The sequence below is a fragment of the Leptodactylus fuscus genome, chromosome 2, assembly GCF_031893055.1.
Source record: "Leptodactylus fuscus isolate aLepFus1 chromosome 2, aLepFus1.hap2, whole genome shotgun sequence".
In the NCBI taxonomy this organism is placed as follows: Eukaryota; Metazoa; Chordata; class Amphibia; order Anura; family Leptodactylidae; genus Leptodactylus; species Leptodactylus fuscus.
This window is the reverse complement of record NC_134266.1, coordinates 190,826,624-190,849,463: the sequence shown is the minus strand read 5'-3', so window position 1 is coordinate 190,849,463 and position 22,840 is coordinate 190,826,624. Positions and strand designations below refer to the sequence as shown.

The following is a 22,840-nucleotide window of genomic DNA, read 5'->3' as shown; positions in this document are numbered from 1 at the left end:
ATGGTACGAGTAAGTTGCGTGCATGGTATGGTCACAACACTACCCTTATACATATGTGATACAATATATACAACCAATAGGCACAAAATAATGTATCATACTTAGGGCTCGTTCACATCTGCACCCTGGTCTCCGTTTTGTAGGTTTCCATTTCCTGCCTGAAACTGGACAGGAGACAGAACCCTGCAGTCATTTTTCAAACCCATTCATTTGAATGGATTTGGAAAGTTTCCGGCCGTGAGCATTTTGTGCTCTCTGCAGCGAAACCAGTTTTATTTAACTGGACACAAAGTCGGACATGCAGGACTTTGTGTCCGGTTAAGAAAAAACGGTTTCGCTGCAGAGAGCACAAAACGCTCACAGGCGCTCACGGCCGGACACGGTCTGACAGGTTTCCGTCTTCTGTCGACAGAAGAAAGAAACTTGGAAACGGAGATCGGGCGCTGGTGTGAACCCAACATTAGCCATCAAGATACATATATCAATGTGCTTATTGTGATGACCAAAACAGGCGCTGTTAGGCTATGTTCACATCAGTGCTGGAATCTCTGTCGGAGAGACTGCCATAGAAACTGTTGAAAATCATAGAAAGGTTTATGTATCTTGGCTTCTCTGTTGGCCTTGTAGCCAGGAAATGTGATTTTGTTTTTTTATATATATATATATATATATATATATATATATATATATATATAATATTATATTTATAGTATGTGTATATTCTGTGTAATTATCTGCATATAGTGTCCACCTAAGTAATAGGTATTTCTATATGCAATGTGTGCTGTATTGGTAAGTCAATACCTACAGACGTCTGTAAATGTATGTAAGGCTTGTCCGCTAATGTAATAACCATCTCATATACAGTAGGTGTGAATTGTGGGTGCTATATCTATATAAGTAGTATGTATAATATAGGCTTAGTGATATTTTAGCCATATTGATATTGTAGTAAAAATGTTATGACATTTTTGAGCCCATCAACCACTTAGAAGACATCTAAAGGTAGGGGATAAATAGCCTTTCTTAAAGGGGTATTCCCACGTCGCATACTCGCCAGTCTTCGCTGCTGTAAATTCTTCTTTCTTCCGGCCTTGTTGCGTCATTGGTGGGCAGGGTTACAAATGCAAAGCCAGCGGCGAGAAGTCGTCGCTTCTATGCCGCTGGCCCTGCGTGTGCGCTCCTGATGCAGTTAGGCATCAGACGTACAGCCTTCACAATGTAATACAGACCCGGCATCCACTGTGAGGCAGATGCCGGGGAGTGTAGACGCCAGCACAGGTGCCTGCAACATCGTTACGCTCCTGCCCTGCATGAAGCCAGCAGCGGGCAGGAGCGATGCTGCTATTCCGCTCCTCCGCCCCCCCTCCCCTCCGGAATAGCAGCATCGCTCCTGCCGCTGCTGGCTTCATGCAGGGCAGGAGCGTAGCGATGTTGCAGGCACCTGTGCCGACGTCTACACTCCCCCCTCAACATTTTTTGTCGATCACACGTAGGAAAAGCCTTAAGAAAGGTTATTCTTCTCCTACCTTTAGATGTCTTCTCTGAGCCGCCGTTCGATATAAATCCCGTTTTTTGTCTGCATGCAAATGAGTTCTCCCACAGCACTATGGGCAGGCCACAGGACTCAAACAGCACTCAGGGAGTCCCCAATGCTGCGAGAGAACTCTCCAGCGCCGCCTCCATCTTCTTCAGGAATGGCCTCTTTGCGCGTCTTCTTCCGGAGCTGGGTTCAAACTTCTAGGCCTCAGGCCTCGTGCAGAGCTGACTGCGCATGCCCACAGGCCACAAGAAAATGGCCGCTTACATAGCTTGTGGCCTGTGGGCATGTGAAGTCGGCTCTGCCCGAGGCCTCTGAAGTTTTAACCCAGCTCCTGAAGAAGACGCTCAGAGAGGCCGTTCCTGAAGAAGATGGAGGCGGCGCTGGAGATTTCTCTCGCAGCATTGGGGACGCCCCCAGTGCTGTTTGAGTGCTGGGGCCCACCCCCAGTGCTGCGAGAGAACTAATTTGCATACAGACGAAAACTGGGATTTCTACTGAACGGCAGCGCAGAGAAGACATCTAAAGGTAGGAGAAGAATAGCCTTTCTTAAGAAAGGTTATTCTTCTCCTACCTTTAGATGTCTTCTCTGAGCCGCCGTTCGATATAAATCCCGTTTTTTGTCTGCATGCAAATGAGTTCTCCCACAGCACTATGGGCAGGCCACAGGACTCAAACAGCACTCAGGGAGTCCCCAGGCCACAAGAAAATGGCCGCTTACATAGCTTGTGGCCTGTGGGCATGTGAAGTCAGCTCTGCCCGAGGCCTCTGAAGTTTTAACCCAGCTCCTGAAGAAGACGCTCAGAGAGGCCGTTTCTGAAGAAGATGGAGGCGGCGCTGGAGATTTCTCTCGCAGCATTGGGGACGCCCCCAGTGCTGTTTGAGTGCTGGGGCCCACCCCCAGTGCTGCGAGAGAACTAATTTGCATACAGACGAAAACTGGGATTTCTACTGAACGGCAGCGCAGAGAAGACATCTAAAGGTAGGAGAAGAATAGCTTTTCTTAAGGCTATTCCTACGTGTGATCGACAAAATATGTGATTTTAATGATAGAATCCCTTTAACTGCATGTTTTGCTGCTAATGCTGGGTTCACACTTGTGTTGGAGTCTTTGTAGGAGAGATCGGTGGAGAGAAAAGTCCTTCATAGTCTATGGGGTCCGCGGATTTCCGCATGTAACCACTTTTTAAGTGGACAGGGTCTCCGTCATTTGGGTCCCCATGCAGACCTGAGCACGGGAAATCTGAACGCTCATGTGAACCTAGTGTAAATATCAGTTTACTGTGTGTCATCAGCTGTTTCTGAGACTATTCGTACAACCGTATATTGTACTGTATACTGTATATTGGTGTAACAGAATGTTCTTCACACGGCTGCTTTACATTCAATGCATTTGGACAGTGGTATTCACATGACCATCAAAAAGAACCATCATAAAAACGTTCTATTTGTGTCTGTTTTCATGAATCCCTCATTACACTCCAATATATGAGGGATCCGTGAAAGTGGGCGCCCCTCCGATGCCAATGTCCATTTTTAATGGCTGTTCTGCACCTGACTCGTGTGAATGTAGTCTTATAGCTAAGTTGGGGACTTGTTTGTAAAGTCCTTACTGTATAGTGGGCCTGATAAAAGATCTCTCCAGAACAGTCCTGCAGACACTTCCATGTATTCCTGCACTGTACACCTCACTGCACCTGTACAAGCTGACAGCAATGCAGCAGCCCGGTGACATGTTTTGCAGCACTGCCTATGGCACAAGCTGAGGTCGTCACTCGCCAGGCTGGAGTGAGGAGGAAAGTTGACAAGTTTCCTGGTCCCTCCCGCTCTCCTCCCCCTGTGCTGGCTCAGTGACACACAGCAGCACGGCCAGATCCGCCTTCTTCCTCACTCTCAGCACATCCATAGGCTGCACTCCTCGGCTTGTCCCTGTCCCCTCCGAGCTGTCACCCTGCAGACATCCACCAGAAGGTAAGAGGCAGGTTAGGTGGGGGCCCAGGCCTCAGGTGCCCCTGCTTGTGAGGAGATGTGGCACTGCTGAGCGGGGCGCTGTGTGCCAGGCCTGGACTTGCTGTATGAAGCAGGGATTTCCATGTGTCAGCCGCTCCCTGTCCCGGTGCTCTGCCGGCAGGCTCGCTGGCTGGGTGTTACTGCTTCCTCAGACAGGGTGCTGGGGGAGGGGGCCCATCCTGTCACTGGAGTGGATATAGTAACTGCTGGTCAGGATAGGAGCCTGCACTTCTCGTATGTTATGTGTGCACGTATAGTATGTGCTGTATACTTTTATGTATCCTTATTATATCATGCAGTTGTCTGGATACAGAATATAAGGCAAGTAGAGGGGATGCCATATTGTGTGCCACAAGTCTCTTGTACATGGCAGTTCTTTATGTTTTACCATGGTCTGTACATATGATGTCATACATTTTATACAATTCACTTCTTGTGGTGGCCGTGACATGTGTATAAGTCTGAGGAATATGTCACACACGACGCTTGTGACACAGCTGTATATTGTCTCACCACAACCTCTGGGCAGTCTAGTCACGTTATCCTGCCCTTGACAAGTATCCGGCACAAACAACATACAAGTATAGATCACAATGAAATACATTCTTAAATAGATGATATTACATATATATATTACATGTATCAGCAGATTTCTGTATATGTAGTGCACCTCTTATGTCACATGTATGACAGATTTATCCATCAGTGACACATGGCTATACAAGCAGTGGCCTCACAAGTATACTACTGACTAGCATGGCGCCATATCCTTAAGATACTGTTGATAAATGTACCACTGTCTGGAAAGATTGTATATTATAATATATTGAAAGATTATATTAGGACAAATATTTATTTATTAAAATATTGCATCTGATAATCTATATCAAGGAGAAGACGGAGGACTGAAAAAGAATATAATAGATGTATATAATGTATAAATCTACTTCATGTATTAACCTTTGCTTCTGCTAATGTACCATGACATGGATGTTTACTGGTATACCTTGTTTATCTATTAAAACCAATTAAAAGTTATTATAATAGTTATGAAGGATTCAATAACCCAGAATTACATGCGATACAAAGCCATGGCCACTTTTGATGTCTGCTATTCTCTGCAGAGAACATATAATAGTCGTAAGGTTGCATGTGATTTCTTTGCCCCATAGGGAGTAATAGAAGTCTTATATGACTGCAGCATTTTATTTTAGTATTTTCTTAATGATAGTTGCGTACTCTTACAAGTGATTGTTATGTACTTGTGCTATGACGGTAAGATGGTCTCATATATTATTTTATAATCTGGTTCTATTTGTTATACTGTATATATATATATATATATATATATATATATATATATATATATCCTTATATATGTGTATATGCGCACACACTATATATATGTGTGTATATCTTGCACTGCTGTCAGTCAGATGTCCATGCTGGCCAGTTTGTTGCACAGTAGTAAAGTCACCCAAGTAAACACTGTCATCCCACATTGGTTTTCTGACACATGGCTGTAAAGTGGCCATACGGTGACATTTCCACGTTTTATGTATCTGTGACATTCATGACTCATTCTCTTCATATTTGATCTTCCAGCATAAAATGATATTTGGAGATTATGTACATGTCACTACAGGTAGTTGAGAACATGAATATTCCAGCAATGTATATTTAACCCTTTGGTTTAGATATGCTAAGGCCAGCAACCCTGGGGCCGAGACATGTTCTGTGTTGTGCTGAGAGATGAACGTTAGTATTTTCTGTGTTGTAGGATTTTTATTTCTATATTAATTTTTATCATACATTGTTAAGCTTATATAATACATGGTAAGCTCAGCCAGAGACTTCATATGGCTCCTGTGTATAAAGGGAACATTTTAACAAAGTGATGAAGAATCGTGATGCTCATATGGCACAGTACAGATGGTAAGATTAGTTGAGAAGTCACATTTGCACATAGCGTGTTACATTCTGCACATACATCATGCTGCATTCAGTACAATGTGCATACAAATAAGAATGAATGAAGGTTGGAAGCAAAAGTGAAGAGGCTGCATGCAAGACTTTCTGTTGTGCATTTAACACTATTTAATGTAGTAAGAGATAAGGAATTGGAATGGTTATGTCTGTCCTAGTTGTTTTGTTATTTTCTTCCCTTAAATCCGTGATCTTTGGACACTCCCTTTCTATGTACCATAATGTCCAATGTACACAACATGTCCAATTAAAATAGATTGTTCATAGGGCAAAGCTTACTTAAAGGGGTTGTCAAGGAATTTGCTAAATCTCAGAGGAGGTCAGTGGAGGTGTACCATTAAAAAAAAAATCATGCTCACGTGGCCCTGTTTGCTCGATCTTGTGGCGTGTCCTCATTGCACAGTCTTGCGCCTACTTGACTGCTGAGACCAATCGTCACTCACAGACGTCAATGGTTTCTTTTCAGTGATTGCTAAGCCACTGTTTGGTCTCCGAGGTCTTTTTTGGTACAGAAATTCTGGTGACGAGGGGATGGCTCAAGACTGAATAGATAGAGGTTCATGATCAGTCGGCGCAAGAGAGTATGTTTTTATATATAGCTTCCTCTGTGATTTGCCCAATTCCTAAAAACCCCTTTAAGACCAGAGCCAAAAAAACGCCGCGGAAAAGACCGCAGCGGAAACGCATTGACATGTTGTAATTTACAAAAACACAAGCATTTTTGAAATGGCAGCATTTTCGCTACTGATTTTTTCTGCAATGTGTGGATGGGATTAGCCAGAATCCCATCTACTTTGCAGATAATGTAAAATGCAAAACACTGCATTTTTTTCAACGTGGGGCCCCAGCCTAAGAGCCAATTCAAAATTAGGAGCAGCAGCATGTGGAATAAACCTGTCCATAGCGGTGTTTACAAGTGGCTGCCACTACATCGGAACAAACCTTGAGGCCGGGGCCCCACATAGTACAAACGCTATGATTTGCCCATGGCGTTTTACAGTACCTACAAAGTGGATGGGATTCTGGCTAATCCCATCCACACATTGCAGAAAAAAATCCACAGTGGAAATGCTGCAATTTCTAAATCACAGCATGTCAATTACACCTACGGCAACACTGGTGGTTTCCATATAAGTTTAATAGGGACAGAAAGTCTTACTGTGAAAAACAGTGGAGGAACACATGGTGCGTTTTTGCTGCTTTTTTACACAGTACTTTTTCGTTGTGACTTGCTACATAGGACCTTAGCCTCAGGATCCTATTACACATATAAAGTACTGCATCAGGAAACAGGAACTGATTAAAAAAAGAGAAGGAATAGAAGGAATAGCAGTTTATCTTAAGGCTCCACGTTGTGGAAACGCAACTTTTTTTGTTGCAGATTTTGCATTGTTTTTTTGAGTCAAAGTCAGGAGCGGATTGAACAGAAGGTAGAGGTATAACTACTTATAAAACTACTTATAAATAAACAATAATAATAATAATAATAATAACTACTTCCTATACATTTCCCATTCCTTTTGTAGCCATTCTTGGCTTTGGCTCAAAAAAACTCAGCAAATTCTGCAACAAAAAAAAGCTGCGTTTCCACAATGTGGGGTCTCAACCTTAGGGTCCATTCACATGGAGTAATCGCGTGCTTATTTTGGCAAAATACACATGTAAAAAATACTCGTGTTAAAATAACACTCCCATTGACTGCAATGAAATTTTTTTACACGTGTAAAAAACCCCCATAAAGGAACATGTTTTTTGGCGCATTTTTTACACGTGTAAAAAATCTCATTGAAATCAATGGGAGTCTTAGGGCTCGTTCACACGGATTAAACGCGCTTGTATTTTCGCAAAATACAAGTGTAAAGTATAAGACTTCCATTGACTTCATTGACACGTGTAAAAAAAAAAACCACGTCAAATTACACATCAAAATACATTAAAGTCAATGGGAGTCTTGTTTTTACAAATGTATTTTTTACACGTGTATTTTTCCAAAATGAGCGAGCATTTACTCCGTGTGAACGGGCCCTTATTTTCACACGTGTATTCTTTACATGTGTATTTTGCCAAAATGAGTGCGCGTTTACTCCTTTAGGGTAGACCCTTAGGGATCCTTCACACGGAGTTTACGCTTGCTCATTCTGAACGTAAACTCGTTCAGAGTGAGCGGCATAAAAAATAGATCCCATTGACTTCAATGGGTTCCCGGCATACGCGTGTATCACATTGAAAGTAATAGGTAAAAAAGCCTCCCATTGATTTCAATGGGTAGCGCGCGTATGCCGGCACCCATTGAAGTCAATGGGATTTGTTTTTCACGCCGCTCACTCAGAAAGAGTTTACGTTCAGAATGAGCAAGCGTAAACTCCGTGTGAAGGCTCCCTTATACTTTTTCTCCCTTTATGAGCCACAGCTTCTGCTGGCTTTAAATCTGCATAAGGGTTAGTTCACATCTGCGTTTGGTAATCCGTTCTGCGAGTCTGCATGGGGACCCCCCAAACGGAATATCAAACGCATTGGCAAGCGGTGTGCAGTAAAAGCATACGGACCCTATAGACTATAATGTGGTCCCTGTGCTCTCCACATGGAACATGCGAACAGAAAAGTATTTTGTGATCTACTTTCATGTCCGCTTTCATTGCACACCGCTTGCCATTGCATTTGGTAGTTCGTTCAGGGGGTTCTCATGCAGACTCCCCGAACGGATTACCAAATGCAGATGTGAACCAGGCATAAGGAATCTGATGCAGTTCCTGATATGTGTGATAGCACCCTAAGAGTAAATACACATGGGTTTTTTTTGGATCGGAACCTGAGGTGGGGGCCGCCTCAGGTTCCGATCCAAAAACCAGGTAGCTACAACTTAAATCCAGTGCACTGCACCAGCATCCAGCCGCGCACTCCGTTTCGGATTAGGCCCAATGAATGGGCCTAGTCTGGAGGAGGGAGTTTCTTCAAGCCGAATCGCGAGGCGATTTGGAATGAAGAATGAACATCTTGTTTCTTTTTTCCGGGAGCCGGAAGAAACGGCTCCTGGAAAAAAGACCTGAGCAGCTCCCATTGATTTGAGGCGGATACGGCCTCAAAACACTGACCAAAAACTCCATGTGAACCTAAGGGTATGTTCACACAGCAACTTCTGTAGATAATTTTAAAGTGGTTTTCCACTTCAAAATCCTCTTCAAAAACTGGCTATTCTGCTTATCATTGAAGTCAGTAAGGGGCATTGACAGACGCTTTCCACCACACTGAGAAAAGAAGCACCTTGCTGCTGCTGCCTTCTTTGGTGTCTCTGGCAGAATCTCCGCTGACCATTGGCACATTCCCATTATATTAGGCCATTCACACATGCAAATCCGCACCAGAAACCTAAAACCCATCCTTGGACTTCTGCCAGGGGTTCCATTGGACTGGGTTTTGGAAAAGATTTTGACATGGGAGACATGAACATACTGTGAGGGTTAATTCAGTCACCAATTGCCAGGCCTATACTTGCTGTTTGAAACTAGAATAAGTAGCAGTGCAGCCCGAACATCTGATGACGTCTTGCCTCTAACGTGATGGTAGAGAAAGCATTACCAACCAGGAAGGATAAATATAGTGTTTTATAGTAACAGTCCAGCATAGCTATCCATCTATATTCCAAGATCTCTGCCCTGGCTCATAGGAGTATCCAGTTGGGGGAACCCAAAACCTTTATGCTAGAGAATGTGTTCTTAACCCTTTAAGTGTTAACTTTCACTTCTGATCATTTTGAGACTGACTAGTTGTTAGGGATCTGTTGTCAAGTTTGTTAGACAAGATGGTTTGCTAAAGTATGCAAAAGCAGAAAAGCATGGAGCTGGTTTGGGAAAAGTTGGCTTGCAGCCATTTGTAAGTTATGCCCTGCTGCTTCTAGGGTCACAGTTTGCATTCCTGAAAAAGACTCAAGCCTTGTTTGTGAATATTTTATATACCTAGCGAACAGCATGGATCCTTTATAAAAAAAAAAAAAAAAATGTGTAAGATATATTAAAGTGAACTAGATAATATCAACATTTTTATTGCTGCACCATCTTCATCTTCCTCTCAGTATGTTAGCTTGAGTTCACATCTGTATCCTGACTTTTTTCTGACTGACCTGTTATAGGAGCAGAAATATAGTATTCAAGTTGTGATAGACTAAATGGACGCCGACAGCATTGGACAGACCCCACAGATTCACAGTAGGGTGCGTCAGGTTCTGTCATTTTATCAGGGTAAAACGTCTCCATTCCCTAGCTGGTAATAGTTTGCTACTGTCCACACTGTTAAAATGTATAATAAATACCGGGTTACGCACTCTTCGCTATAAACATATAGGCATTCATATTCTCCCAGTCTCAGTCTCAAATGGCCTCTATGATTATTCTGCATTTACTAAATAAGGTTATTTTTTTAGCTCTGCAGAAAAACTAATAGCTCAGGGACCAATTCCCAGTTCTACGTTTCAAGCATTGCTGGCATTTGCACAAATATGTGACGTTTAATACTTTTGGCATTCAGGCTCTGACATATCCAGTTGCAGTGCTGTAACTTCCTTTCACCAAGCAGGTGGGTGTAATATAAACTTTTCACAATACATTTGCGTTAGGTACAATGTCTGGCTGTTTTTTCTATTTTATATCCAGTATATGTTGAACTAGCATAGTTTCTCAGCTGGATTGTTTTGGTGCTGTGCTTCTGTTTGTGTCACTCAGGGTGCTCACTCCAAATTACGTCCGGTCGGCTGATAATTCTGGTTCTGCCAGCTCAGCATATTGCTGATGCAAGTTGGGTGAGAGCAGCAGTCAGAGAAGGATTTTAGAAGTTTCATTACACCCTTATATAATAAATTACCTTTACATCATAAATCTGCTCAGACAATTGACCACTGTTATAAGACACTCTTAGACATTAGGATGTAGGATAAGGTCTCTTTTACACAAAGCAACTCTAGAAGCACCAGAATATGTTAATAACATGTATTATGTGTTTTACATACGGCTAGTAGGAAAAGGGTTTGAAGAGGAGAGGAGATGAAGGTGCAGCACGGGGTGCATGGTGGATGAGGTTGAGTAGGACCAATGAGTGAATGGAAAGGAGGGCTGTCTAAATTGTGTTCTAGAACCAGAATTGTAGTGATGCAATTGTAGGTGGTATAAACGTAGTCCAGACAGTCCAAAGAAGCTCCAATTTCATCATCCAGCGTCAACCACTGTGATTAGTCTGCCACATTTTTTGACTGTCTAGTCCAGGCCTACACTCGCTGAGGCTACAAGCAAATGACTGTTGGGCGCTGGGTCATGATTAAAGAGGACCTTTCATGGGTTTGGGCACAGGCAGTTCTATATACTGCTGGAAAGCCGACAGTACGCTGAATTCAGAGCACTGTAGGCTTTCACAATCTGTGCTCCGGGTAAAGCGCTATCGGTCCCGGCACAGCGCTATAGGCACTGCTGTACAGAAGGATGTCAGGAACGCTGTACAGACGGTCAGGAACACCCTTCTGACTGTGAAGAACTATGGTACCGGGACCGATAGTTCTTTACCCGGGACACAGATCAGGAAAGCTGACAGTGCGCTGAATTCAGCGCACTGTCGGCTTTCCCGCAGTGTATAGAACTGTCTGTGCCCAAACCCATGAAAGGTCCTCTTTAAACGGCACGTACAGCACATTGCATGATACCCATGTGTCGTCTGTGCCTCCTTCACTGATGTCAATGAGCAAGAGTCACAAAACAGGAATAGGACCTGTCCTGAGTTTTGTCCTGGGCTCACGGCTACATACACGGAACCATGAATATACACGGTAATGTGTATGGGACCATAGAAATGCAAGGGTCAGTGTGCTAGCCATGGAAAATGGGGCTATCACACTAACAATACACATGGTTATGTGCACGTGCTTTAACTGTTCGGCTAAGATCCCATGTTGCAGAAAAGCTGCTTTTTTGTTGCACATGTTCCTTTGTTTTTTGGGGTTTTTTTGTTTTATTTCTGAGCCAAAGACAAGAGTGGCTTCAAAAGGAATTGGGAATATATAGAAAGTATTTATACTTTTGTCTTCTGCTCAATCCTGGCTTTGGCTGAAAACAACGCAGCAAAATCTACAACAAAACATGCAGCTTTTCCTCAACGTGGAGCCGCTGAATTAGTAAATCTGTCCCATTAAGTATTTGTAACGTAAAGCCAGGATAGGGGCGATTTGGTGCGAATCTTTCCATTAGTCTTGCTTCATACATTAGTTTGACTGTTTTTCGAAACATTCTTTGGTTACACATTTTGACATGTTTTTTTAGGCGTTTCTTCCTATAAAGAAGAAAATGTGAAAAAATTCCAGATCTAAGATATATTGCAATTTACATCTGGGTGAGGCAGTTTTTGCTGCAAAAAAAGGCTAAATTTTGTAAAACAAAACATGTGTAAAACTACCCTTATACTTTTTAACCATGTAGGTTCCACTGTGATTTCTAGAACAATCCTATGCTTATGTGTACATGTATGATATAGAGATGCTGCTTTGACTTCTTTCTATGCTGGAATAACTGTGCTATGAAGTTATACTATACTATACCAAATGAGAACACTTGGGTCCATTCACTTGGAAGAAAATGATGAGGAATTTGGTGAGGAATTTCAGCGCTGAAAAAAAAGGCTCCCATTGATTTCAATGGGTTCCACTAAAAATAAAGCTAGCGGCACCCATTGAAATCAATTGGAGGCTTTTTTTTCAGCGTGGTAAATTCAGCGCCAAATGAAGCGCCATTTTCTTCCGTGTGAATGGACCCTTACTCTCTTGTTAAAGGGACTCAATCATTGGAAAAAGTGATTTTTAACTAATCACATCTTTGCATAGCCTTTATAAAGGCTATTCCACACTTACCTTTAGTATGTAGATTGCCTCAGTGGTTTCTGAATAAGTCCGTTTTTATTTATATGCTAATGAGCTTCCAACCAGCACAGGAAGTTCCCAGTAGCCTCCTCTCTACTATTATTTTGTATGTGTGTGTGCAAACAGGAAGCTGAGTCATCATCATCATCAGCAGCAGCCTGTTCTGTATACACCCTTAGGAAAGAATAGCAAAGGGGGTGCACGATGCATCGTGCACCAGTCTAATTAGCATATGAATAAAAACGGACTTATTCAGAAACCACTGAGGCAATTTACATAAAGGTAGGTGTGGAATAGCCTTTCTAAAGGCTATGCAAGGATGCAATTAGTTAAAAATGACTTTTCCCAATGATAGAGCCCATTTAAAGGGGTAGTCTGGACAGTACAATTTTCAGAAGGGGAGTCTATCGGGTCCAAAATACTTCCTAATGCTGGGGCCCCATAATGCGAAAATGCAGCATTTTACATTACCTGCAAAGTGGATGGGATTATGGCTAATACCGTTCACACATTGCAGAAAAACACCCACAACAGAAATGCTGTGATTTCAAAAACGTAAATCGCGGTATGTCAGTTATAACTATATGGAAAACGCCAGTGTTTCCGTAAGTATGACAGAGGCAGAAAATCCTCTGGCAGAGGCAGATTGATACATTTCTCCATGGGTTTATGAAAGAACGTGTACGTATAGAATGTGTAGAGAGGACACAATGTTAGAGACAGCTGACGAATATCGCCATAAAAGATTCTTTGGCAGACATCATGGAAGTCTATGGAAATGTTAACCTTATACCTTGGGACAATATCTGATGTATAGACTGTATAGTGCTCAATTGTTACAGGATAGTTTCAGGTCTGAGAAATTCAGGTTAGCGGGATTTCCAATACAGGTGAATACAGAGGGCTGGTACCTAATTTTTCCAAGGCTGAACAGACTTTCTACCTTGTCAAGATATTTGACTTCCCCTTAGATTTCACGCTCCAGCCTTTCCTTTTCACTTTATTTTCTGAACTTGATGAATGTCTTGCAGAAATTGATAAATAAATTTATCTCTACAGTTAAAAGCCTAAAGACTAGGATGTATGGATTTTATGAAAAAGCAAACCTGTATGTGGTGTGACAAGCTGGATATAGTCAATAATCGCTGCTGTTTAGCTGCTTCTGAAAGTGTCACAGCAAATTGCTCTCTGTGTTTCCTCCATTTACAACAGCTTTGATCTCAGTGATGTTGTCATTCTGTACATTAAAGTTGCTGCATAATTGTATAACATGTGTACTTATGTCTCTTCTTAAATTACCCTCCGTCTGGATTTGTAATTGATTTTATTCCTTCATTTCATGGTGAACACTGGGGACTTCAGCGGTGACCGAATAGACTGACTGTCAAACACTCTTTTCAAGATAAAAGATTTCTCCCTAAATTTGTGAGCTTTGATCATATGAGGATACATGTTTATATATGTAAAGAAAAAATAATAAGATGGCTGTTGGATGACCGCTGTCTTCTCTAACTCCCCCATACACATGCATGCTTGGCTCAGATTTATTGCCAATGGAACATTTATGGGACCGGCTGGAATGCCAGTTTTAGCAAGGATCCTTAATGTTGTAGGATCTACAGGCCTTGTTGAAACATTTGTAGGCAAATGTGTCTCCATGACCATAATTAACCGCCTATATGTCCATCCTGTATCCAGGATAGAGGTAACCCAACAGGGTACTGGAGTCTCCTTTCAATTGTATAGTTTTTCCCAATAAACGTATCCTTTTACTGTTATACTGTAATCACCTATATCATCATTATACTAACACATAAAGTTTCATTCAATTCCACTAACGCCTTCTTTGTTTTGTTTTTTGTCAATGATTGTATTTGTGAGATAATTCTGTTATGTGTTGGCACAATCTAGTTTGAGTTAAACATGCTGTACAGGTGGGTGTGACTTGGCAGAAAAATTAGATAATTCTTTCTCAAACTAGCCAACAGATAGGTGGTATAAACTTACTATAATAATACTAATACTAGACATCCTAAACTACACCATATTTATCAAATAACAGTTAAAGTTTAAGAATGTCTAGTCTAAGTTTACACAGTCTAAGGCCGGGGGTCCCACTTAGTGTAATCTACGCCATTTTACCCCAGGAGAAACACTGTATCAAAAATCGCAGTGTTTTAAGTCCCTGCATAGTAGATGGATTTCTAGCTAATCCCACCCATACATTGCAGCAAATATCCACAACGGACATGTTGCGATTTCAAAAGCTGTTTTTGTAAAACGCGACATATCAATTATACCTATGGAAGCGCCGGCATTTTCCATATAGGTATAATTGAAGCAGAAGAAAACTCTGTGGACTTTCTATGAAAAGTATAGCCAGAAAAACCGCAGTGTATTTCCTCTGCAGTTTTTCTTGTAGCGCTTTTTAGCTACAACTTGCTAAGTGGGGCCTTAACCTAAAATTTAGACAATATTAGTAAATCTGTCCGTTATTCTAAAAATGGCTGAAAGATGCTTGTTTGGCTTAGGTAGCCATATGTATGGTGTGCCAAAAGATCTCCCATTTGGGAGAGCTGACAAATCCAGTTAGGTTATGTTTGGGGAACACACCAGAATGTTAAATGGCTGGTGCTAGAGTTGATTCGAATAGTATTCGAAACATAGTTTCAATTACCTCACTCCCATAGGAATGAAAGGAAGCGGCCAAACAGCAAGGGTTTAAACGCCAGCCACTTACATTCATTCCTATGGAACGAGGTATTCGAAACTATAGTTTAGAATACTATTTGCTCATCTCTAGTTGGTGCATGTCACAGTATTTATGGGCTCAGAGGTGTAACATGAAGCTCCTGAGTCCAGTATAAAATCTGTGACAGTTCTGCATCAATCTTTCTATTGTGTACTGTGAATTTTCACAGCTTTCATAACATTATTGCCTGTCTCTAAGTGATTTTTTTAAGCTACATTTAAAAGAATAAAACCACACATCTGCCTCTACGTTATGTGGTCACATTGTGGATTAAGTTGCTTCCATCTGGGATATTTATGTCATATCTACAGCATCTCAATTAGTCTTGAGTACATAGGTCCCCTGATCCTCCATCTAGGGTCCGCAGTGGGAAGAGAGTTGACTGTGAATGCATGGCTCTCTCTATTTACTGCTATGGGATCAAATGAGTATGATCGGCATCAACAGTTGTTTCAATGGACACTGGCCATTAGCTCGTAATGAGATACACGTATTAAAAAAGTAATTGCCTTGTCCATATTATAATTAGAGAAATAATACAAAACATTCTTACACATTATCCTTAAATCAAAGATGACCTTGCATTGTGAATTATTGTTTTCAATGTGGTAATATAAGTACAAATGTCACAGCGCATCCATTTTAAATGTAAAGGTTAAAGTGCATGATAGAAAAGGGCTCTGTGAGGCTTCATATTTTCCCCAAAATAGTATAGGGCATGGAGAGAGTATTCAAGAGAACCTTAAATGGGATAGCAAACCACCAGAACATTCTTATGCTCAAGATATAAAATAAAAAAGGAACTTCTACAGCTAAAAATAGTGGAACTGGTAAAGGTTATTGGAGATCCTAAATGTACCTTTAAAGTTCAAATACAAAGTCACAGCCTACACGCTCGATTTTTTTTGTCCAGACCTCCAAGAAGTGCAGAATTAGATGTTACTTCCTGTGGATGTTGTGAATTAACCTTATTACCTAGGGAAGTGCATTCCAAAGAGTTGGTGCAGCTCAAGAAAAGCCTTAGAGAAAGGAATCTGTACCAATCACTACACTGATATCTACCTCAGAATGCAATTGAAATGTTCCTTCTGCACACAAAGTCTGGTTTTGAAAGTTGAATCTAGGAACAACTAGTACAGTGCAATAGAATGCAAAGAGTTTTTAAATGTGTTTTCCTCAGACTTTAAAGTGTGTTCCAGTTAATTTTCTTCAACTCCTTGGGATGCATCAAAACTATATACTCACAAGTCTGTTTGGCCAGGGCTCCAACAGAAGTCTCCATTCAGGTCCCTGGTCTTTGTCTACTGCTTGTCTGTGCAGACACTGAGTGAGCGCTCATGCTCCATCTGTACACAACATTGCTGATCAGCCACTGATTGGTTGTTGTGGTTGTGTTCAGGCCAAAGGTGAGAAAGACCCGGAACCCAACCAAATGGAAACTCTCCGCAGGATCCCCAGCCAAACAGACAGGTAAGTAAGCACTTTTGACTAGGGGTTGAACATTTACTGAAACTCCCCTTTGAATAGCATCTGGACAAAAGAATCTATGTTGAGCTGTGAGGCTGTGACTTTATACCATGTCCTTATGGATTGGTGGTCCCAAAATTCCCTGTCAGCTCATTCAGCAGACTTCAAGCCCGACAACCCATGTTGGTGCCTCAGGGTGTTTAAGGCCCCCTTAAAACAAAACGAGAGACAAGCCACTCAATGAGAGACACATACACTCAGTATTTAGTGCATTCATGGTCAAGCCAAAGATCCTATTGGGCCAAATAATGAGTACAATCGTTAATAGAGACCATTGTTTCCGATAATTGACCCGCCAAAATGTCGAAAAGATCACTTGACAAAACAGCAGATGCTCAGTGATCGGGTGATCGCATCTGTTCTGCAACGTAAATTGTTTTAGATATTGTCAGCACATCTCCCATGTAAGCAGGGCAATGTGCTATCCACAAAAGCAACATTTTTGGAGACGCACAATGTGTGAGTTTGTTTTGGATTATTGCCTGCTGAGTTGGCCAGTATAAAAGGGCCTTCACTATAGGCATATTTAGGACACTAGATGTTTAGTGTGTAAAACTCACCTAACAGGTTCCCTTTAAGGACCTGTAAAATACAGTGTTTGCTTAGTAAATCCTTAGTAGATATGTTGTTTTTACAGAAATACTATGAAGTGTTCTAAATATTTCAAACAATAAGGAAAAGACTTGTGTTTTAATTGGGATGTTACAATGCAGAGCTAGGTTACACCCTGACAATGGAAGTGAGATAAACAGGCCGAGATGTACAATATCTTGTTATTATTGTGCATTTACTGCTCTGGTACTTCTGCCTGTGCTTCATGGTGATCTATTGTGGTTAAGTAATGAGCTCACCAGGGAATGGTGCAGGAGGGAACAGTCCCATATCTCAATACATATTCTCGTTATCTTTAATATCATAATGTAGAATGTGGAGCATGTGAAATAATAGGGAAAGATAACCTTGACTCATTAACTAGTATCAGAGAGGGGCACCATGACATGAAACAAAAAAAACAAGTGTTTAAAAGATCAAAAAACTATCCTACATTATTTATATATTGTCATTGTAAATTCACAGAAGGAGTGACTAAAACATAACTTTTATTATAAATGGTAGATGCAAAACTGATTATATAATCATATTAAAGGTATATGCTGGGGTGGAGTACACCTCTGAGTGTGTGAACACAGTCTAAAAAGACCTGGTTATACCCGTTCTCACTCAGCTTTCCCAGAATCAGATATTCTGTTCAACGATGTGTGACCTCAATATAACAAAAGTATACAATAATCAGGAATAACTGCGTAGGGATATGAGTGATATGCAATCCAGTCCTTCTAGCAATATGTACCTGCTGGACTACTATATTCCACTATGTCCCTACAGCCTGGTGATAAGTTGATACCCACAGGGATACCCATTAGTTGCTCTTGGATCCCATCAAGTGCGCTGTAAAGGTGATGCTCACAATCTTATATGCTCCCATATTGAATAGAAGAACATCATGAAGCTGTACAAGTCCCTCAGTCCCTCTACATGTGAGAAGCTTCTGCTGCCACCTGAGTACTGCGACCCACCATCGGGGTTTTGGGAATTGCGGTTTTTACAGCATTTTGAGATTTTTGTTCAGTCCTCTTGTTTATACTTACCCTCCTGTTGATCTCAGGAATATTAGTCTGGGGTAAACATGTAGAGGCACTTGTTGTAGAGCTTCAAGATACTGTTTTCCGCGAGAGGAGTCTGGAAGTCATTTCTCACCTGTTCCCATTTATTGCATATGCATGTGTGACCAAACCAAATGTGCATGGGGGTGATCCGGAAAGATAGCTCTCAGCTAAGAGTAGAGCTGTGCAGTTAATCAAATTACTCAATTAAAGGGCTTGTCCAGGATAGACAATTCATGGGTAAGTCCCCCATTCCCTCTGCCAACTTTCTAATATATCTTTTTTACCCATATTCTACAGTCTTTCAGTAATATATGTAGGTCATGTTGATATAACGGTTCATTGGTATAATCCGTATCCTGACCCGTTACGTCGCTGTAAAGGCCTGGACCCCCTCCCCCAGCCCATTATACTTACCGTTTCCTCTAGAACCGGAATGACGCGTCACCCAAGGAAGGCCTCCTTCTCTTATTCTTCTATGTGCCAGCCCCCAACACACACGCAATAGTGCCTGGCACACAATACTTACTATCTTCTCTTGCTTCTGGTCTAGAGCTGAGCTGTGACGTCACTTCCGGAAGTCATGTAGGTCTCGGCTCTAGGCAGTGTGGGAGACTTGCAGTGCTCCAAGATAAGTCAGGAGCAGACAGGAAGACAGGTAAGTATTATGGGGTGGGGTGGGCTGAGTTAGTTACTTGGGAAGGACTAGTAGTGGCCAGGCTAGCTAGGGAGACAAATGCAGAAGATGTCAGGGGCTCCCAGAGAAGCAGAGAAATCACTCAAAACCCTGCTAAAGGTATATGGGTGTACTTATTAACCCATTAATAGCACTAACAGACCTTTTTTGATAAAAGAATTTGTGTCCGGGAAACCCCTTTAATTCGCCATTTCAAAAAAATAATTCAGATTTTCACTAGAATCATAAAATCACTAGTTTTTTCACTGCACTCAGTGGGTAGGATGAAGACTAGAGATGAGCGAACAGTAAAATGTTCGAGGTTCGATATTCGTTTCGAGTAGCCCCTCAATATTCGACTACTCGAATCGAATATTGAACCCTATTATAGTCTATGGGGGGGAAAATGCTCGTTTCAGGGGTAGGCAACGTTCGATCAAATTATACTTACCAAGTCCACGAGTGAGGGTCGGGCTGGATCCTCCGAGAAGTCTTCTCCGTGCAGTGTCCCCGCGGTGTCTTCCGGCTCTGAATTCACTCTGCCAGGCATCGGGCCTGGGCAGAGCCGATTGCGCATGCCTGCACTACAAGCTGACATGCACAGTCGGCTCTGCCCAGGCCCGATGCCTGGCAGAATGAATGAAGAGCCGGAAGACACCACGGGGACGCTGCACGGAGAAGACTTCTAAAGGTAGGAGAAGAACCAGCGTTGATTGGCAGAATGTATAGCATTCGGAGAATCAATGCTGGTTCTGCAACGAACTTTTACATTCGAATAGCGAGTGGTACTCGATCGAGTACGAGTATTTCGAATACCGTAATATTCGATCGAATACCTACTCGATCGAGTACTACTCGCTCATCTCTAATGAAGACGCCTGTATCATATATATCTCACTACTTCTCCCTGTGCCAGATCACTGAATCTGATTAAAAACTGTGAATTGCCAATAGGCACAAAAAAATAATATGAGATTTTATAGAAAAAATCGTCCGATCATCTCTGTTGGAGTATACAGTATCTTGCTGTGTCTTCTTGTTAGGTGCTTGTCTAAGTTACCCTAGATTCTGTTTGTCCGCTGAACTTACCGACCTGAACAGTATACCGGGAGTGGGACTCCTAGCATCATATATTGTGCCAGGAGTCCCTGACTCCTACCGATTACAGTACAAGACAGTATGTCTCTAGGGGGCAAGGACTCCTAGTATCATAGATAAATATCGTTCTAGTTGTCTCACTCCCGGCCTGAAGTTCAGGTTGGTAAATCCGGAGAACACAAGGACCAAATTTAATGAGTGAAACTCATGTGAATCTAGGGTTACCCTGTATATGGGAAACCATTGAAGACTTGTGATTACTGTGTGAATATTATTACTTTGAAAGATAAATTAAAATGAAACCCCAAAGCAATGTAAAAAAAAAATCAAGGTGCAGTTTTACAGCATGTGCTTCAGGTTAACCTGTTGGTGACATAAGTCCTTGTGGATATCCCCTGCATTTTCCAGCTTGGATCTATATGTCATATACATGAATATTTATTTGACATTCACCTTTTGTATACATGACATGGATTCATAGTTTAGATTAGACAGTTTTGAGCACAGGATCATTCTACTTTAGTGCATTAAAGGCAGTGTGTTAGCAGGGATCAGTCATAAACTATACACATCCATATAGGGCACTTCACATAGACATAACTGGACTTTCTTAGACTCAGATGCAGTGCTTCAATTCAGACAATTTTTTTTGCAATATTTAGTAATATTTTTGATAATATGCAGTAATATCCTGACACATGCTCTGTTGAGTTGCCTGTGAATACCAGTGTACATAAGAACTTTACAGTTCATGCAGCAGAATTAGGAAATGCTGTATTCAATGTATTTGAGACAGGACTGAGGGCTGGGAGGAAGGGTTCAAGAAGGCAAGGAGCTTTTACATGAGGCATACAGCAAATGGCAAGGCCCAACATGAAAGCCTGGGCACTTCAGTGTGAAAAAAACACCCCATGGAACACTTGGGGCTAATTTGGCTATTACTAAAATGTACAATTTCTCCGCATTGGAACATCATATCCGAATATAAAAGGCACCAATTGTGAAGTGTCCTATATGGCTGTGTTGTTTAGTAAAGCTGATTCTGCTATGTCATGTGTAATGTTGGTTCTGTATGTTGCTACAGATAATAATAAAAAACCTTACCTACTACTCAAGAAAAAGAGACCACATGGCTTGAGGGATGTGATGAAAGATAAAAATAGAGTTAATAAATCAGATGTCTTTTATTGCAATGCTACCAGCTGACTCATAAAAGATACACTGACATCTCATCTGCAGAATGTAGATTCAAAGAATGTGATAGGATGAAGGGCAGTGTGCAAAAAAAGTTGTCAGATCATATGGAATAACTGTGGCCACATGTAATAAAGCCGTCATCTTAATAATATTATAAAGGTGAAAGTATGTGTGTTTGGATGTTTGTGTGTTTGGATGTTTGTTCCTCAATCACGCAAAAATGCCTTCACCGATTTGCGTGAAATTTTCACAAAACATAGTTCCTAGGCAGGATTGAACGATAGGCTACTTTTCGTTCCACTCACGCATATACATTTTGCCCAGGACACCCCCAAACCCCAAACTCACAGCATGAGCTCTACAATCCCACACATTTTTGACCACTCACACAAGCCACACACTCCCTATTGGCCTCTCAAGCCTAGCCCCTAACCCCACACTACAACATGTCAATACACTTGCCCACTTACACCCTCACCTTCATCTCCGTCCAGGGGGAAACCTCTTCAACGCTCTGGATCAGCCATCTTACGCTCCCCGACTCCACCCACTACTTGCTCTTGCTACGCGCATGCACATCTTCCCCCTCTATACAACGTCTTTCTGCACGCCACCATTTTGTGGACACTGTACACACAAAATCCTCTGCAGGCCGACACACTCCTCAACGCTGGTGGGAGCCTTCCCGCACCTCCCCAGCCCTCCACGGCTAACACATGGCCTTCCCGAGTCTCCACCACCCCTTCGGCCCCAGGACACTGCCTACCCGCCCTTCCACAGGCCCTCCAGGGCAAGGAGACTGGTAAGTCGCCATTCCGCCAGCGGCTACGCACTTCTCTCCTCACAGCTCCGCAGTATTGTTCTAACACTTCACTGCCTCTGCAGGCCGACACACTCCCCGACGCTGCTGGGAGCCTTCACCCACCTCCACAAGCCCTCCACGGCAAGGACACTGCCTTAACAACCCTCCTCAGGCCCTCCACGCCAAGGACACCTTGAAAAATCACAAATCTTTGTAAACGGACAATTAAGGACAGACACTAACAGTAAAGGACACTACAAGATGTCCCATTTACAATAATGCAAATTGTAACAGACACAGCTAGGCCTGCGCTGACGCTGTGTCGCGCAAACCAGGAACCCTGCCGCGGACCACGTCACAGGTACTAGGGGTGGAAGGGGGCACCTTCCTGGAGTGCCAAAGGGCCACGGGGTAGGTGGAAGGAGTGACCACAAGGTGAAGCGGGTAGGGAGAACGGGGGGTGGCGGCTGCCAGGAAGGAGAGGAGGTAAACAGTTCCAGTGGGCCGCACGGGGTAGGTAACAGGGCCCGGAGTAGGTAACACGGAAGAAGGGGGCATGCTGTTAGGGGGGGAAGTCGCCACGTTCCTGGGTCGCAAAGGGGCACGGGGTAGCTGGAAGGAGTGACCACAAGGGGAAGCGGGTAGGGAGAAAGGGGGGTGGCGGGCGCCAGTAAGGAGAGGAGGTAAACAGTTTAAGGG

At 42.4% G+C, this 22,840-nt stretch overlaps 1 protein-coding gene across 10 annotated transcripts in view; it reads left to right on the top strand.

Annotated features, from left to right (window-relative positions):
- Positions 1-3,367: 3,367 nt before the first annotated feature.
- The window catches only part of MBNL2 (muscleblind like splicing regulator 2), a 136,026-nt gene continuing 116,553 nt past the window's right edge, over positions 3,368-22,840 (top strand). For all 10 annotated transcript variants that reach the window (XM_075265350.1, XM_075265359.1, XM_075265357.1 and 7 more), the window contains exon 1: positions 3,368-3,511. The gene's annotated coding sequence lies outside the window, so the exon portion shown is untranslated. The remainder of the gene's footprint in view (positions 3,512-22,840) is intronic.